We start from the raw sequence: 20,295 nt of genomic DNA on the forward strand, positions 1-20,295 counted from the left end.
AACAGCAACCAAGCAATGCGACAGCTGGCATCTATCTAGGGGGAAAAAGAGTGTTTTGCAGATGGATTGTATTGCAAGTGCTGGAACAGATTTCCAAGTTCAGAACAAAAGTACCAAATGATGCACCTTCCTCTTCTGGAGAGGTTCAATTCTCCAGCAAAAAAGGAAAAGGTAACTTAGTAGATGTCCTAAAGAGAAATGAAAAAGTGCAATACACCCTTTGTCATTTATTGGTAGTCTTTATCTATATGTTTAAATAAGAAAAATATACTGATAATTTATGCATGATAATTTATGCACCTTCCCAACATTTACTGAATGGAGATGGAAAATTACTTTTGTTTGCCTAAGATTAACCATAATAGAATCCATCTGGCTCAAGGAACTAATTCTTTTGGAAGAAATCATAAAACCTATACAGAGTTTTATAATTCATACGTACAAAACTCCATAGGCCACTCAGGGACGAAGACAAAATACCACCTGGCATAACTTCTGGAAGTCTCCTGTTTTTTTTTTTCTGTGGGACATTGTACACAGATATGTTCCTCCACAGCTTGTGGGATCTGCAAGTGGTCAGCAGAGGTTGTAGCAATGGCCATAAAATGTCCTGTTTCTTGTTACACAACTACTGCTGTAGTTATCCACTGCAAAGGAAAGACTAGTACAAAAGGCACAGGCTCAGCTCACTCTCCCTGGGTTTCACATGGACCAGATTTTGAGTTCTCTGACCCTGAGCAAGTTACTGGCAAGCCTTCATATTATTCATGGTCAATGTGGGCAAATGTTACAGAATTAGTCTTTTATTTTTTCATATACAGAGGCACACTCCCTCAGCAACAGTCCTTCCTCACTTCCCAAGACAGAAGCAGAGGGGAACTTCATCCTACTGCTGTTTGTTAATTGGAAAAAAAATACTTTGCTGTTTCAAAGACAATTTCAGGCATAATCTCATGGACCTGTTAATGTACCAGGCAACCTCTAACCCATGCAGAACAATACAGCCCATGACAGTGCTAAAAATAAAATAAAAAGAGAAGTTTATTAGAAGTTTACGTAAAGCTACAGAAGATATGTAGTTACTCCACATGTAATGTGATTTGGACAATGAACTTTATACCCACGCTTGGACACAAAAAAAAAAAAAAAAGGGGGATTGCATGGGTGTTAATGTTTATTAGAGATTATTATAATGCCCTCTGCACCTTTGTAAAAGCAAGAATATCCCTTCCCTATGGGTAAAACAGCGGCATTTTTAATGCACTGGGGCACAGCCCTAATGCGCAGGAGGACTGATCCATCCTCAGGCACATCTGTGCATTCAGTTGTGAGACAAAAACTGGCCTTTTGCTGTTTAATTCAGCAGAACTTTGCTCTCTTTCTCATTCTCAGCATGACTCATTAAATATCTACAGACCAGATTTTGCTCTTCATCTTAATCGAAAAGACTCTATTATGTACTTGAACACAGACTTTCTCCCTTTATTCCAAAATAAAACTGAGACATGGGTTGAAGTATTTGCCTAAAAAAAAAAAAATCCACAGCACTGCGATACTGATGAGTATGAGAAAGTGGAAGTGACAGGAAACTGATGAAGAAAAGGCTGAATTAAATTTTTTAGACAACTGGTTTATTAGCTAAAGCATTCTGGTTTAGGTCAACAGATACAAATGCCAAAATCAGTAAGCTGGTTTCAGCTGCAAGTTTTTTTTCTTCCTCCTTTTACCGTAGTCAAAGCAGCCCACTGCAAGCTTTCAGAGGGGAATGTTTGGACATTTTGAACCAAAATACTGTCTATTCTCAAAATTTGCCCACATTTATACCCCCAAAGAACAAGAAAACTAGAAAAAAAGAGGGTTTTTTTTCCCCCAAATATTTCAGACAGTGCAACTCTTCTTTCCTTTTTTCATTTTCAGATAAATTCTAAACATATTTATCAGCCATAAGGAGGAAAAACTTAAAAAGTAAATAAAAATCAATTATTTACATCACCTCACTGAGTACCAGTACCACTGCTCATGCAGAGAGAAATGCACATACAAGACATAGCAAAGTGGTGAAAAACAAAACATATCTGTTTTGGCACCACGGGCAAAACTCCTGGAGATGCGCAACCTCCACAGGAGCTAATCCTCTAGTCCCTCTGGAAAATTTCAAGGAATCCCAAAGTGGACATTCATTTTAGGGCATTTTGTCAGCAAACCCAAGAAATAGCATTTTCCTCTTGTAGCTTCTCTTCAAACATCCTTGCAAAGTGCCGCAATAATTTTCTGACACTCTTTCTACAACATGTTGCTACAGCTGAGGTCAAAGAAACCCTTCCCCACGCACACTCCCTATCAAATGCTATAAAAGGGTTAACACCCTGACTTTCTGCATGTATAAAACCTTTGCCTTTTGTGTACGCTATTATTAATGGTAAACCTGAACACGTCGGCAGTATGTTGCCAGCAATGGCTCTCTGGATTTTCGTCGACATCAGGGTTACAATAATAAAATTCAATGTTCTAGCAGAAGAAACAGGACTGCTGCCAAATCCCTGTTCCCTCACGTTCCCTCGTGCTGCTGTTGCATCAACCAGTGTTAAATGGTTGGGTGCTAGAAGCTAGAGTTTGTGCCTAGCGTGGTTGGGGCAGGGAGTTCATCCATCTACAAGCCAACAGAGGCCACTTGATGGGGACCTATCTTGGGTGTCTGTCTGGGGATGCTGGACTGCCTTCTCCTTCTTTTCATCTCCTTTTGCCTCCTTCTCCTTTCCTTCACTCCCTCAGCCTCTTACTGAATGGTTTTCCACCCACCACTTCTAAAGTCAGCAGCAGCCACTGCCATGCAGATCTCATGAAGCAGCTCAGGGAGACTGAGACATGCCACATACCTCCTTGGGCAAAATTCTCTCCTTTCTGCTCCTCCAGAAGAGCAGGTTGAAACTGAAGGGCCCCCAAAACTCTCTCCATCTCTGTTGCCAGGATGGTGCATCCCCAGTGCCGATGTTCACCTGTAGCAAGCTTCAGCCCATCCTTCCACTTGCCATCTGGACATGGTCTTAAGCAATCTGGCCCTGCTTGAGCAGGCAGGTCGGCCTAGATGACCTCGAGAGGTCCTTTCCAACCTCAACCATTCTATGACTCCTCAACAAGTCATTCATCTTCTTCCCTAAAAGAAACAGTGATGAAGACCCAAGGATCAGGAGTGCTAGTGTTCTTTTGGATTCATATCCTGACTCCCTTCCACCCCGCTGCACTGTGCAGAGGGTACCAGCACCAGGCAGCAGAACCTTTGCAGGAATTGGGCTACATTGCTGCTCACATGAGTAAAATCATGCTGCTCAGGGGCAACCAGCAATCCTTAAGTGGTGAAAAGTTGCCTCCCACAAACTTTTCATCATCTTGCAGCTCCCAGGTATTACCCTTGCACCAGCCCCACTGGGTGACCACAAGACAGATCATGTAAACTAGGTGGGGCACATGGATCTGCTGTGAAAGGAGATGCTTTGCAGACCGACTTCTCCACTGCTGGTCAGCATTGGATGAATGAAGTCCAAGAGAGCATGGACAAGACCACACTCGGCATGCAAAAGTCACAGTAACCAATTCTCCCTGAAAACAGAAAATATCTCCTGTTGGATACACAAAAAAGAAATCTTGAAGGTCTTGAAGGTTTGTCTAGAAGGTAGGGATCAACCCCTAAGCACCCATTCAGTTTCAATGTGTTCACAGTCTGGTTGGAAAGTTCATAATCCGGTAACTTCCTCCAAAACAGGTGGAAATCAGCTTGGCAGTCTCACTCACTCGAACTCCTGTCCCACTCCCTGCACTGTGCTAATTCCACACTTGAGATGGTTTAACAGCCCCCCTGAGATCTGAAGAGGAGGTCAATCAGCACTTCTCTTCCAGTTCATTGTAACGAGCAGCCCAAGCAGTTAACATCAGTTAGTTTAAGTGAATTGATTTTATCTGAAATACCTGCTGCCACCTTCATGCGTGCACACACATCATTGCAGCTTCTATAATTAGAGCACACCAAGAGAGAAGTAATTTGTAAGGAGAATGACATCTCTAAAACGCATCTTTCTCAGAAAGGTGTTGTGTGCACATCTGGGGGGAAAAGCTTGCATATTCAGGAGGAAAGCCTCTGTAACGATGCCACTAGGAATTAACTAGAAACCTAATTGGTTTTGTCTTAGCGTCTAACAGTCTGAAGTTATAAAAAGTGGAAAAAAACCCCACATACACACACACAGGTGCACACATGCACACATCCCTCAGCCACCTGTGCTTAATCAAAGACAAGATATGTATAAAATAACCAAAATATTAGCCAACATGCTAAGCATAGTCTCTTTAGACATTGTGGATCTGTTTACAGTGCAAAGGCATGAGACCTATGGGAACAAGCCTGGGGTAAATTTATGTAGGTTGAGATTTGCTAACAGCATAGCGAGTAGTGCTCTGGTCCACGCTGGTACCGATGTTGCTCCAGAGCAAGAGCATTTTGGCCTACCAAATCCCAAACCCTTTCTGTTCCCAAACATTTACATGAGGCAAGATGTGCTCGCTGGGAATTGGCATCCACCAAAATGCTCCTACTCACACAAGGCTGCTTGATTCCTGGGTTTGGTGCAGCTAAAATGCACGTGCATGACCCTGACTGGGATCTCACTTGAGTTGCGAGGGCTTCTTTTGTGTCCACCTCCCTCCCCACAAACCCATGCCAGGCACCCATGGTAACATGAAGCAGAACCGCTCCAGCCTCTGGGCTGCCACATATTGGATTTGGAGTTATTTTTGCAAGCAGAAGGAACACAGGGTCTCCCCAGACTGCGGGCCATGGTATGCTCAAGCTGTAAGCAAGAGCAGGGTAATGGTCCCAGTCCCGGTCCCAGTTCTGGTCCCAGCAGTGCACAGATGACATACAACATCTGAAGTTCTCTCCCCGCTCCGGTGAATCCCATTTCCTGTTTCTATGGAGGTTGGAGGGGGATAATCCCTCTGATCCTGCCTGCAAGAGTAAGGGGGTAACAGCTTTGGCTTCTCATTCCCCTGGCTGAAAATGGGATGGAGCACCTCCCACCCATCCTGCAAGTAAATCCAAATGACCTCCTGATGCAAGGACCTGAATACAGACTGAATAATACTGCAGTAAATTCTTAGTGTACAGCTGATCCAAAAAGACTGACAAAAAAGAATCACAGATTCATAGAATCATTTAGGTTGGAAAAGACCTTTAAGATCATCGAGTCCAACCGTTAACCAAACACCACCAAGTCCACCACTAAACCATGTCCCTAAACACCACATCTACATGTCTTTTAAACACCTCCAGGGATGGTCACTCAACCACTTCCCTGGGCAGCCTGTTCCAATGCTTGAGAACTCTTTCGGTGAAGAAGTTTTTCCTAATATCCAATCTAAACCTCCCCTGGAGCAGCTTGAGGCCATTTCCTCATGTCCAATCACTTGTTACTTGGGAAAAGACACTGATACCTACCTGGCTACAGCCTCCTTTCAGGTAGGTGTAGAGAGCGATAAGGTCTCCCTTCAGCCTCCTTTTCTCCAGACTAAACAACCCCAGTTCCCTCAGCCATTCCTCACAGGTCTTATTCTCTAGACCCTTCACCAGCTTTGTTGCCCTTCTCTGGACACCTCAATATCTTCCTTGTAGTGAGGGGCCCAAAACCGAACACAGTATTTGAGGTGTGGCCTCACCAGTGCCGAGTACAGGGGAACAATCACCTCCCTGCTCCTGCTGGCCACACTGTTTCTGATACAGGCCAGGATGCCGTTGGCCTTCTTGGCCACCTGGGCACACTGATGGCTCATATCCAGCCAGCTGTTGACCAACACCGCCACGTCCTTTTCCACCAGGCAGCTTCCCGGCATCATAATCTCATGATCCCTTCTAGCTTTAAAATCCATGATTGCGAGAGCTGAATGACATGCCAGAAAAAAATATAATGCTGCTTTCTGTTAATGGCAAGACTAGACAAATTTCCACCCAAGATCACAGCTAAATAACAGAATTTCAAAACTTCCAGTATAGATTTGCACCTATAAACTGGCTGAGTAGGTGGAAAACAACACTTTAAAAAGAAGCATCTTCCAGCAGGCATGCATCATTAAAAGCATGCTTTGTCTAAATGAGCTGAGATTATGTCTGGGGACTTCCATGCCATTGTCTTAAAACATAGTAAAAAAAAAAAAAAAAAAAAAATTAAAAACCAAACTTCAAATACAAGGAAAGTTAAAATTCTTGTGCCTCCATTAAAAAGTTGGAGGCTAACATTGCTCAAACAGCTTTGGTTTCTTTGAAAAACAAAGTCTCTCCATGCACTGGCATCTGAATACCCTGTCCTCGTACAATTTTTAAGCTTGTTAATTCAATCAGAGCTCTATTACAGTCGCTCTGTCTCACACAGGAATTGGCTGCTTCATGCTCAAGCTCGATGGCCATAAGCAAGATTCATCTGACCACTGCAGGGTAGTATTTTGCGCACAATAATTACAGCACGGATATTTAGTGTTGCACTATAAGCCATGGCATGAGGAAAGGCACAATTCTATTTCTTTTTGAACGCTGAGCTCCTGTCATGCCATTACGAATGATACTTTGCACAGCAATAATGAAATTCTCCCTAATTTTTGTGTACTCCCCCATTAAACAGCAATGTGAGGAATCACCAAAAATCCCTCTTCCCATGGGAAAGAGGTTCATAGACCCCGTGTACGCCAGCAGCCCATAGCATCACACCAGCGGAGGAGCAGATTACCCTGGTTCTCTTCAAATCAAGCCCTTGGGATGTGGCATCTCTACTGAAGATGCTCCAGAAGACCCCAAGGGATGTTTCTGTGCTGGCACTTGATTACACACCACAGCATTGATTTTTACAGCTGTAACAAAATTCCTTTTTTCTTGCACTGATGCTAAAGCCTAGGATGTGGACAGGGGCAGTGGGATGTGGAGAACAGACTATTCCTGAAACAGCCAGTGCCTCTATTCTAAATGGTGAAAAACTCAAACAGCTACAGCAAAAATCACCTGCAGTCAAAATAATTATATGCTAGTGAGGCACTGCCTGGAAAACAGCTTATTAAAAAAAAAGCAATACCAAAGAAGAAATATGTTTGCTGCATGCATGAAGGATCCACAGTCCCACCTTCCTTGGGTGCATTTTTGTATTGCTAGAAAACAAATCCCGGCAGCTGGTGAGCTTCAAGACACAGGATGAGACAGAAGAGCTTTCTAAGCCCCGGCTGGCATCTGAACCCAGGTCAGATGTTAGCTACATCAAGGTTGGACAACCTAATGTACAGCAATGTGGTCCAGCCCACAAACATCTGTATCAAATGCTGGTCTGTTTAGAGAAAACCCGTAAAGATCCCTGAAAAAGCCTGCAAAGGTTTCCTGTCCCTTGCTTAGCTACCATCTGACTGCACCTCCTCCTCATCCATCTCATGGCGAGCAATTTTCTTGATGAAACCAGCCCACCTCAGGTAGGGGATGGAAGACACACCTGAGGTGCAGAGACCAGCACCGTGCATACGCAAGGCAAACCTCCCTGAGGCGGGATGTCCACACCACAGAGGTGGGTTTGGAAGTCCTCCAAGTGAACGTGTCTTCAGCTTGGTATGTGCAACCTTCCCCCGACCGCTGGGCGTCAAGAGCTGCCCCCAGCCCTCTACTCAGCCAGAGCTGGTGGCACCGCTCTAAGTAGCATTCAAATTAGGAAAGCAGCCTGCAAGCCGAAAGACAGCTGAAACACAGAGGGAGGAAGAAGCCAGCTCAAATAAATGGCTAATTGCCATTTAATTCCCACATATTAGATTTGGCAATACTTGCATTACGGTTAAGTCAATCAAGCAACTTTGACTTGAGCTTGATTTGACGACGGGACAGACCAATCAATCTGTCTGAGATGCAGGTTCCCAGCCCTGCCAGGGACACCTCGCGGTGGGGGCAGAGGAAAGGCCGCTGCCCATCTGTCACGTGCTGAGGGAAATGGTCCTTTATGTGCCAAAATGAGTATTAAGGAAAGACCCCATTCATGCTTTTCCTAGATTAGGCAGCCTCGTTCACAGACAACTGCAGCCCCTTATTCCTACGGCTCATTTCTGCTCTACAGCAACAACTGGCCACCTTGCTGGAAAGGTGATGTTGTGCCAAGCATGTCTGCCCATCATGTCCATATGAACACAATTTAGGAGGCAAGCCTACGTAGGAGATTTGCTGTCAGGCAATCGGCTCAAGAGAGTGAGCTAATTAAAGCTGCAGCAGAGCGACAAAAACTTCCCCGTGCTTACTGTCTTACAGCTTGTCACTCCAACCCGGCTGCCCACTGGTAAGGAGAAGTCCCGCTGGAAAAGATGCCCACGCAACCTGCCACTGACAGCAGGCAATGGCAAAAGGCGGTGAAGGAACAACCATTGCAGATGTTTGTAGTCCGAATCAATACTAATAAACATATTTCCTGGCACCTCACATCAATAGATAGAAAATAATTCATCTGGTTTATAGGTGCAGCTCCCTTTCCTTGAGACATGTGAAGCCCTTGCTTTTTTGGCAAGCTACAGTCTCCTTTTGGATGGACAAACTCTCCCTCTACCACAACACAGAGTGACTCATAAGAGTAAGGGGGAACCAGGTGAAACCACAGGGGCTGGAGTTCAGCAGAATACATACCAAGACAGCAATGCAACCAAAATAGAGATGTGCATTATTTTGTATTACACTGCATTGTATACGACAGAATTATGCATTATATACAGTCGCTCTAGGGACTTGCAAGACATCTTCCCTATCCAATAGCCGCAAGAAACTATGAAAAGCAGAACAGAAAACTGTGACAAATTGGTTTTGGTGAGAATACAACTAGGCATTGTACAGTCTCTCAGGCTCTATATTCTGATAAACCTGGAAATGCCTAGAGATATTGCCATTAGTTTCAGCGGATTTAACACACATAGGGCACAGGCTCTTGCATTCAACAGCAAGATGCATCATAACAGTATTTACCAATATAGACTGAAACTCCGCCACTATGAAGTAAGGATCTGTTCATCCCCCACTGCTTTAAAAAAAAAACAAAGAACCCCCCAAGCCCCAACACTTTATTTTACGAATTTCAAAGCAAGGCAGTAAATTAAAGAAAATATCTAAATTCCTCTGTTCATTTGTTAGTGTTAGAATATTAGTAATAATTCTTCATCTTACAGTAGTTATATGCACGTCATGTGGCTATGTATACACCCCGATACACGTAAAACATGTTTTATAGCATATTACTTTTTCATTGCAAATATTTTCCTGAGATATCCTAGAATGAGAGCACATTAAAAGCACCTGCTATTAAATCTTTGCTAAAACCTCCAAATTTCTCATGAAAATCCAAAGTCTGTTGTTAATGAAATTGTTGGGTTTTTAATGTGCATGTCATTCTGATGAATGTAGGACATAATTTCCATAATGTCTTACATGTTTCACGCACTTCTAGGTATTATACCATCTTCTTGATATCCCAGGAAAACACATTATCAGCACAAGCAGGAAGGAAAACAGAATCATAGAGCCATGTATGGCTACAGAGAATTTGTTTCAAGGTAAGAATCACTGCATAAAACTTCCCAGGCGCTTGCTCAGTTCTCCAACCACTAGATTACTTTCCAATCCTTGCAATAGTTTAATTAAAGTGATCAGCAGATGAGAAGTAATACTGCACCACTGAATCTAATTAAACTTCAAGTTTATCCTCTAGAAATCAAGAAAAATATATATTTCTTCAAGAAAAGACATTTATTTTATTCTGACAGACGAAAGGATAAAAGAAAAAAAAACAGTTTTGTTGATAGCATCTCTCTCTTCTCTCTCTCCCCCCACCTTCCAAATGACAATGCTTGCCTGGCTAAATAATAAAATAATAAGCATCCTGCAAAGCTAATCTTCCTGTTCTGAGCTGTCTGAGCCACTTTGTCCCTTGCCACCCATGCCACTGTATTGCAAAACAATAGTGCCTTTTTAAAAACGACAACAAAAAACAAATGGAAGGGAGGTCTCTACCATGTAGGAACCTGCCAAGAGAGAAATAAAAATTTAGACCTTCTTACCTCTATTTGGCAATTGTACATCTTACAAAAGGCTACCCCTCCATCCCTGTCCCATGCAAGTATTAACTCTCTAAGCCTGATTGGAGCTTTGTGCAAAATTAAAGTAGTGATGCCGAGAGGGTAGGTAATCTACCCCAAGCAGGCAGCAACAAAATGACCTATGGAGCGTATTCCCACTTTCTGCTGCCCAAATCTCTGCTGCCGAAACCACTACCATGGCCTAAATCTAGGTGTTGTTCAGCACCTCCTCACTATGGAGGCATGCACGCATGCATGGTAACAAGTTGTGCTTGCAGACAAGACCATCATCTCCCCACTTGGCTTTCTTGAAAAAAACATGCTAAGAAGTTTTATTACTGTCAGCACACTGAACATTGTTAACTAGTGCAAAAACACAGAGGACTAAACATTTAACTAAATATGTACGATTTCTGAAGAAGGCTTGCTCAATTAACATTTTACTGCAGCGACCTCCAGGGCATATTGTCTTGCTAATTAAGTATTTTCCTCTCCGTCCCCTTACTGAGAAAGGCTGGGTTTACTCTGCCTTTTCTCATGGTCAAAGAGCAAGTGGATGGGCAGTAAAAGAGAAACTGCTGTATAAAAAGGTTCATTTGGCTGACTCACACCTTCCCTAGCACCACCTTTTCCTCCTGATGCTACATGCCCTTGTGGACAGTGCTGTGGCCAAGCTACTGCATCAGGCGGGCATGGGTCGTGCATCCACATCAGTGAAGTTCTCAACACAACTGGTTGCCTCTGAGGATGGGTGGCCAGGAACTGACTCAACTGACCTACAAAAGAAGAACCAGCATGTTGGGGAAGATCAAAGGTCTACAGTAGCGGTGAACAACAGATTCCTGGAAAGAGTAAGAAGGTGGAAAGCACACATGCTACTGCACAAGCACATTCCCAGCTACCAACCACTTGCATCTCAGGGACTTCTTGAGCAAAAACTGCTTTCTGCGGAGTACTCCACCATGTTTAGTCTCCCCTCAAAGCCACATACACTTTCAGGACCTGTAACAAACTGCAACAAGGGGTTCAATGACATAATTGGAGCTGACTGAGGCTCCTCTCCTTCTGTTTGTTCTGAACACGACAGCTGCTACCTTCATATGATGTGTGGAGACCAAACATGACTTTCTTCACAGCCAGGAAATGGGCTCAATATCAGAATAAAGATTAAGTTGCTACCCAAAAACTGTGCAGAGAATCACTTTGTTAGTGAAATATCATTGCCACAAACCTTGTAGCTCTAAACCCTTAGCAACTCTTCAGGGGAGAAAAAAGGGAATGAAGGAAAAAATGAAAGGTTTGCAACATGAAGGGCTCTAAATAGCTTTTGAGAGATTTTTACTACTACCATACTGCTGCTGCTCTGCACATGCTTGTAGGGTGAGCCACACAATCACCTGAAGGAAGATAATTCAATATCTTTCTGAGCCAACAGGTCAACAGTGCAAATGCCAACTGAACAACCTACTCGATGAATCATAAAAGGGAAAGAGACTCTCCAGGTCAGCTAGTCCCCTCCCAAGGAGGGAGGCAGCACAGAAATGCCCCTGCACACACCTACCCTCATTGCCTACTCTCATTTTAATGCTATTAAAACAGCAAAGCTTGTTCGTAATTTCTTAAAAGACTATTCCAGTGTAACACATCCCAGCGGTGATTTATTATCACTGCAGAATAGAGATTGACACTGATCTCTCCATAGAACTCTAAGTTTGCTTGAAGGCCTTTCTTATTAATTGGCCTTAACGTTTTTATTGTGGTGCTACCCAAAAAACCCAGATTGTCCCTCACACATTAAGTGCTAGAATTGATAACTCCTTACAAGCTATTGCGTACAGGTCTGCCATGGACCTCTTGGTAGTTCAGATGCGTCCTCTCTGAAAGATTACACAGGCACCTCTTTCTTTCCCAGTCAAGACCTGAAAAGAGACATCTCCTTATCTACAAAGCAGTAAATCCCCTTCTGGATGTCTTACAAAGAAAGAAGGAAAATGTCTTAGTCTATAGACCTATAAGCCAAAAACTCCCATATTTTATTCCTGTCTGATAGCACGTCAGGAAAATTGATTCACTTCTCTGTGAGTTGGCTACTGCATCCATAAAATAGTGATGATAAATACTGGACTATTGCTCTGGGGTGGCATGAAGGTTAAATTCATTAATGTTTGTAGAGTGGCTGAGATGTTTGGATGAAAGGCACTAACCATGGGAAAATTATTATTTATTCCCACAGGGGCAGATCACAGCTTCATTAACTCTACTTGAAGACCCATACAGTAAGTGTAGGCAAACCTAAATCCTGCAATGCCCACAACCTTTATGTGCTCAGCACAGAATCTGCAACACTGAAACAGAAACCAGGCAGAAAATACACGCTGCCCTCAGTTAGGATCAGCCTGCTGTCCCAGCAGAAGCAGCATGGTCTAATGCAGAATGGCAGGATTGCATTTGACCTACAGAAGTATTTCAGCTCTTTAGGGAGGGGTACGCAAGAAACACAACCAGGTGGAAAGAGAAATGTCATCATGCTGTTGAAAAGAATATAAGTAGCATGAAAGAGTGGAAACTGCCCTATTATCATGAACAGGCAGAGCTGGGCACTCCCACACCAGTTCCTGCTCAGCCACTGATTTATTGCATGGCCTTCATATTTGTCTTCAGTTTGCTTTCGTGTGTTTCCATGGACAAGAGAAGACCTCCATGAAGTGCAAGAGGGAGCAGATAAAAAACTGGCAACAGAACTGTAATTCTCAGCCTGGCCACCATTCACCAGCAAAATATCTCTCCACAGGGCATACAGCCAGCTTTTTGTACCTTCTGCCAAGAAGCCATGTCAATGATGTCAAGAGCAGAATCACAGACTCACAGAATGGTTGAGGTTGGAAGGGACTTCTAGAGGCCACCTGGTCCAACCCCCTTGCTCAAGCAAGGCCACCTAGATCCAGTTGCCCTGGACCATATTTGGACAGCTTTTGAATAACTCACCGGATCGAGATTCCCCAAACTCTTTGGGCAACCTGTGCAAGTGCTCAGTCACTCTCAGACTAGATGGACCCCTGGCTTTATGCAAGACAGCGCGTCCTTCCCTCCCCATGCAGTGTTTCCACCATTGCCTGCCACATGAGCCCACTGCGTAGACCGTCTTCATGTCTTCTGCTGCACGGAGGGTTGGAGCACACTCTGCCTTGGGCAAAACATCGGCCTGGGCAGCAGGACTACAAACTCCACAGCTATCTATTTATTAAAACCAATACGTGAACATGAGAGGTAGCAAATGAGAAGATCGTTGAGGAAGGTTGAGCCCACTCAGGTCTCCGATGAGAACTTAACTTCCAGATTCAATGAACCAAAGCTACTTTTCATTATGACATAGTGAAGGACAAACACCATTGCATTAGTCAGCTCCCGGCAGTCAGCTTCTGAAGGATATTGAGTGGGCGGCAGAGAAAACTTCAAAGCGAAGGGAAAAAATCAGACTCTGCAGCAGGGCATTATTTGGAGCTGGTCTTCTGGCACGCAGTGCTGTTCCTGCTGTTGTCTGGAGGCCTCTTCCTGACAAATCATATCATCATGCCACACTGCCACTCCCCAGGCTCACCAAATGCAGACCAGCAAGTGCCCAGCTTTACTTCTCTCTTTTGAGCATCTCTCAGATGTTTATCCATATTTTATTAAGAGTAAGACACATAAAATAAAACCAGATTATCAATGCATCAGTTTGCAGAGGTAAACATGGGATATATCCCCTTCTCCGCTAAAAGGGACAAGAGAGCTTTGCAATAGCCAACACTCAATCACTCACCAATCACTCAAGACTCATGAGCCTTTCATTGTATTTTCTCTCCCCTGCCCAATTGAGGAGGGGGAGTGATAGAGCAGCTTTGGTGGGCACTGGTGTCCAGCCAGGGTCAACCCACCACGGTCAGAATTCACCCCAGTACCTTTACAGATTGTGCTTAATGCTATGGAATGTGCTATGGAATGTTAAATTTCCAACTCGAGGATGGGCAGCCCTGCAGGACCGAAGCTGTTGCTGCTGCCTGCTGAAAGGGATGTGCTGGAGCCAGCTTATCCTTGCTGAATTCCTCAGACACACTCGGGCTATCTTCTTCCTCACTAGGTCCCTCAGAGACGCCTGCATCTGACATATGAAGGTGAGCTTTGCTGCTAATACACTGGATCCGAAGAAGAAATATTGAAATCAATACTTCAATACTTACATATCTGAAAAAAAATAGACAAGTTGAGGATTGTGCTGCCACATGAGAAGTGGCACAGTAACATCAAGGAAAGGTTTATTTTTCTCTATCAATATTAAAGCATTTAAAATCTATTAATTAAATGCTTTCAGTCACTGAGGCAGACAGCATCACCGCCTCATCTTTATCAATGTGTGTGTGTGTGTTTAGCCATAAACCTCCCCCAAAGATGAACAAGTTCAGCACGTTTGCTGAAGCTCTATACTTTGACCGGTAGCCTGACCAGTAGCAAAAGTTTTCTGTCTTCCACTTCTCTCTTTGGGGCACACTCCTCTCCAAGAGCTTGCAACACTCATTTCATTACATTTTACTAAGAGAAACACCTAATGGAGTTTTTAACCATATAAAAGGAAAGCCTTCTGGTTTGCTGCTAGCAGCCATAAGCTCCATGTAAAATGTACAGCAAACAAAAAAGCTTCAGCTTCGACTTCCAGCCTGTGCTACCACCATCCACGGAAAGTGAGTGCAGCCTTTCTGCATCAGATTCTGCCCAAAGCCTTTCCAGAAATTCCTCACTTAAAAGAAGATATCCTTCCACAAACAACAAAAAACAGGAGATGAGCAAGCACCGGAGACTGCCAGGGTGGCTACCAGATAACACAATACTTTGCAACAATAACTGCAGGAATGACGAGAAAAAATAGGAGGAAGTTCTAATCTTATAACAACCGGGTCTGAAAATCAAAATGTATTTCCAAACCTTACTTTCCAATATACCTCAGAGTTGTGAGGAAGGCAATAATTATCCCTAATTTACTGAGGGAACTGTAGCAGAGAGAATTAAAGGCTCTGACTCACAGGCACTAAAGCAAACAGCGGCAGGAGCGTACACTGGTTTACCCCAGCGGTTGGCCACTGGTGTGGCTTACTCCCTGGGCAGATGGGTGGTGCCAGTAACAGCCCAAAATACTCATAGAAACTCTCTTTTGTTGATGCTTTAAGGTAACACTCAGGTACAAGCCAGATGCTATAGTGCTCACTTGGGAGAGAATAACCTCCAGAGCCGAGATGGACACCTGCAGCCAACCACGTATAAAAACATGATAAAATTTCTCAGGGGTCAGTCTGAGCCCAAAATGATGTGCGTGAAGTCATGCAATTAAATATGGAGTGTTGCAGTGACGAGTACACAAAGTTTCCAGGCTCCTCCAAGGGTTTGCAAGTCTGTCCAAAATGCACTTCAGGACTATGAAAGCACTCACCGTGAATTCTCCAACTGCCAGAACAAAAGCAAACTTGCAAGTCTCCATGGCTGTAAGAGCAGAGATGTTTGACACACCCAAATCCCCAAATTTGGCTTGAAATATCTAAAGTTATTAACCAGGTTCTCAGCTACCCTAAAAACTGGCTTGATGGGAAAAGGAGTGAAAGAGGTCTGAGGGCAAGGAGATAATAGATATTTTAGGGGTTTTTTTGTGCTTTCTTGATTTACCTATGAAATAACTATCTATCTACAACCTGGGTATAAACCTTTTTTTTTTTTTTTACAGGATTTCACATCACTTCAGACTTGAAAAATACATCTTTTTGATAGGTTTTCCCATCACTTAAGACTTAGAAAAAATTACTTTTTTTCCTTTTTTTTTTTCTTCTTTTCCTGCTATAGAGTTCTTCCATTGCTTTTATCTCTCTGAAGCTGCTTGTACAAAATAGGCTGACTTCTGCGATGCTGGTCATAAGCATGGGCTGGGAGGATGACTCAGCCCATGCACCAGCCAAATGATCAGTCAGAAGTCTCACCAGAGTCTGCAGAACTAGAAACAGGAGCTTTAATACAGTATTCTAGGTTATTGCACCCTAAACAAATTCACAAAAAAAAGAATACGTATAACAAACAAACAAAAAAATACATATATATTATATAATTATATACACACAGAAATGCTCTGTAACGTCAAATTTGGGAATTGATTCTCAGCATTTTACATATATTAAAGGAGGTAACAAGCAAGGACATGATTAAAGAACTGTAAGGCGAGGGAGAACAGCTAACATCATACGGATACACGCAGACACACAACAGCACAGATGACCTACAGCATTCTCAATGACAATTACGTTGACTTTTGCACCATGTGATGGCTCTTGGCACCTTCTCCCACCTTTGAGACCAGACCTGTGAAAGGCACCTCCTCTGCTGGGAATGCTTTGTGCTAGTGAAAGCAAGGCTGAAGTACACTGTGCTTCTACAAAGAACTTATTTTCTCATAAATGGGTCAAATTAACCCTGATTTAAGGAACCGGATTTCCAACTCGAACTCATTCAGAAGTCCAGGAACATGAATTCATTCTTATTAAACAACCTTAAACAACTCACCAGAAATTTCACTGTTATGTCAAACGACCCAATAATTTAAACTAGAAGAGACTGTTGATCCTTTATATTACATTTTCAGAACTTGTTAAAATGATGACTACCAAAGATCTGAGAAAAAGAAACTAGGGCTCCTCAGCTCCCCAAAATAAATCTGTGCCTTCAGAGGAGCAGAAACGGTACCATTGGCTTATTATAAGAAATACATCTCTTCCCTTATCACTACTGATGATAGACATCTTTTCCAGAGGTTTGGCTCGACTAAAATACCCACCCGGAGCTGGCGTTAGTATCTTCAAAACCATGCAGAGAACATCAATGCATGCTGAAGAGCCTTGTAACCACTTTTGTCTCATATCAGGACATATGCAGATTTCTACTATTAATGATGTAACTACTCCTTGTATTTAGCCCCCATCCAGAGATCACTGATCTTGCAAGAAACTACAGAGAAGACAAAACTGTTATTCAGAGTACCAAAATTATTCTTAATGTCTATGCAGAAGTCTTTCAATTTTCTAGATAGCTTTCTTAAAATTCAGGAAGTCTTTGTCCTTGATTAGTAAAAGAAGCTATTATCTGTTCTTCTTAACAAGACACTTATCTTCCCAAGTCTAGCGAGGTATTTCTTAAACATTGACAAAGTTCCTCACTTTGTATTAATATTTTTGTACTTAAGCTGTACCCCAAAATAGTAAGCAATTATTTCTTCAAACACTCTTATGATACCGGTGCATAAAGTGCTTGTTTATCCAATAATACCACAAGGATGTTACTAAATTCAGCCTTGCGTTCAGAAGAGATTTCCAAATATTTTGCATCTCAAAAGTAGTTCACATCAAAGTAAACTCCTGAAGGCTGATGGAATCGCCTGGCTTTTGCCGAAGGATGTGATCCAGGCACCATTCACATCTTGCACAAAGCCATGTCCAACCATAAAGACACATCTAAAACTTACTAATCACTCTTACAAAATCAGATTCAGTGAGGATATTTGCAGAATAGCTTGTGCAGTTTTAAACTGAGTTCTTTGTGAGAAAAGAGAGCAATTGCTGTCAGTATTTAGGACCGCGACTTCAACGCACAACCAAGTTGTATCATTGAGCTGATGTAACTAACGACATGTGTGCTCTTAGCCAAATCAAACCAAGATAAATTAGACTTGCTTACAACCATGTGAAAGATTTAGGCGAGTGTGTTTTATCTCACATTTGCATCAGGTTCAGCAGACAAACCACAGTCCTGCTAATATACGGCAAATTGTTAAACTGATGTGGCTTTCCTGCGCTTCAAAGCCTTTGGAACACAAGATGAAAAAAAAAACCTACCACATTCTTTAATCTCAGCAAAGAGCATATCCATTCCTTTTATTCACCCAGGCCTTTCTTCTAGATCAGAAGTCCATTTTCTTGAGGAAGAGATCACAAACATACGAGGCTTCACATTGCTGAGAAGTTAACTAACCTCCTAGTGAATGCTTTTTCCCCCCAACCACAGTCCCAAATTCTACTTTTGTTCACCATGTTTGAAACTCATCAGCAATAAAAAGGCATCTATGATACACACTGTGAGCAACACAAAGCTGTTTTATTCACCTTTCAAAATATAAAAGAAAGTCATATCTATTGTCTCAATTTTGCTATAATATTCAAGATGCCTCACACAGCACACAGACATTGTGCATGTGTTGCTCTCTGGTCTGATCTTTTTTTTTAATAGTAAGGTACAAGTTGGCATATTCCTGGTTGACAGAGGTAGGGGTTTCCCCAAGTATTTCTTAAACTAACTTGACATTTCGTATAATTAAATCAGCAACTAGAGAGTAAGCATTTGAGCTATCATATTATCTGAGCTTCACATATATGAAAATAATTGTACTATCTCCTGAATCAAGGAAAGACACAACCAGAGTAGTTAAAACCTAGTATTAGAAGTATAAATGGTTATAATTTTATTAATCACCATTTTTGCACCGGTGCTGGGAATGAATTGCTCCCTGACGTTCCATCACACCGAGTGCTGCACAAAAAACGCATGATTAAATGCTTCCTCCCCAGAAGAGCTTACACTGGATGTTTCTTTGTTCAAGCAAGTACATGAACTTGCCATGCGTATAATTAAATCTGCTCTTTCAGGGGGGCCCAATCCCGCAGACATATGTCTATTAACAGTTCCTCCAAGAATAACAAGCTTACTCATGTGTGAAGCAAGACTGGAGCCCCAACACAAAGAGACAGGATTAAAAGCAGGCATTCAATAATATGGTATTTATTCCTTTTAGGCAGCCAGGCCTATCTTTCTCTATCCAGTCTATGAAATCTATTTTCTCAAAATGGAAATTATACTCACACCACACTGGTGTCCTTGAGAGGGGGACATATACAACCCTCTCCTGGAAACTACACTTTTGAAGAAATGAGTGACCTTGTCTATTTTGAGCACATTTAAGTCCTACCAGTTCTTCTATGCAAAGAACAAAGCCTAATATCTGATATACCCAAATACCTGCATTACATATATTTCTTTGCATGCCTCTTGGCTGTGGGCAAAGTACAAGTAATGGCAATTTTTCCTCCCCCAGTGCTGGAAACAAATTAAGCCCCAAAAACACGGCTGTTCTTTTGACCTCTCGTTTTTTGGGTTTTTTTTTGGCAGGTTGCTTTAATTAGTGTCTAGTCATTTTTGCATTGATAAAGCAAGGGGAAGAAGACTGGCCACCTTCAATGACTCCTCCAGAGGCTCCAAGGCAAGGACTTAATTTTATTGGCATATTTGGCAGCACTGATGGAGACTGAGAGGAAGCACATGTACTGTGCTGGTGCCACTTTTCTTACTTCTCCCCTTTCTTTCCTTACAGTACATGATAAATGGCTCTGATCCATCAACATTTCACTATTTTCAGACCCGGCTGCATGTCTCACTGCTCTGAATGGACCACTTTATGATAACCATTAAAAATGCTGGCGGTCAGACGAGACCTACACATGGTCTCTTCTCCACCAAAGAGACACAAACCTGCCAGATGCACACCGAAGATTTGTAGCCACATTAGGAAAGCATGTCCAAGCTTAACAACCCTGCCCGTATTAGCTTAGGAGCAGCACTAAACTAAATGCAACCATTCTAAACAGGCAGGTGAGCTGGTGGTTCACAGGGTCTTGTGCCCCATTAGGAGAACATCCCGAATTAGCCTCCCCAATGGCTAAAGAGATGTGAAAATGAGAGCTGTACGGTCTGCGGTTTCTTAGAGCAACCCTCCAGCGAAGTGCACAAAAAGTGACTTGATATTGCTTCTCATAAAGCCACTTACACCTCTGTTTTCTTCTTTCCAGGGGGAGAGATGCATTTGCAACATAGTGCCTTGCTTTGGTCGAGTGCTTAACACTCGTGGTTTTCTTAAGGGTTAACAAACGCTGCTGAGCATATTTATAACCAACATAAATAGTGTTTAAAAAATATCCCCCGCCCCATTCCCTCTCCTCTTGCTACGGAGCAGCATTGCAGGTGATGGAAGGGGAAATTCATCCCAAAGCTCCTGTGCTGCAGCTATCTGTGAAAAGACGACTTATTTTCAGCACACGGGTATCAGTTATACTGGGGAAAAAA

General features: G+C 42.8%; 1 protein-coding gene and 1 pseudogene across 7 annotated transcripts in view; both read right to left on the reverse strand.

Annotated features, from left to right (window-relative positions):
- Positions 1-20,295, reverse strand: part of TSNARE1 (t-SNARE domain containing 1) — a 482,633-nt gene that overhangs the window by 326,942 nt on the left and 135,396 nt on the right. The gene's annotated exons all lie outside the window — the stretch shown is intronic.
- On the reverse strand, positions 5,193-5,916 carry LOC138684553 (uncharacterized; annotated as a pseudogene).

The sequence above is a fragment of the Haliaeetus albicilla genome, chromosome 3 (assembly GCF_947461875.1).
Source record: "Haliaeetus albicilla chromosome 3, bHalAlb1.1, whole genome shotgun sequence".
Lineage (NCBI taxonomy): Eukaryota > Metazoa > Chordata > Aves > Accipitriformes > Accipitridae > Haliaeetus > Haliaeetus albicilla.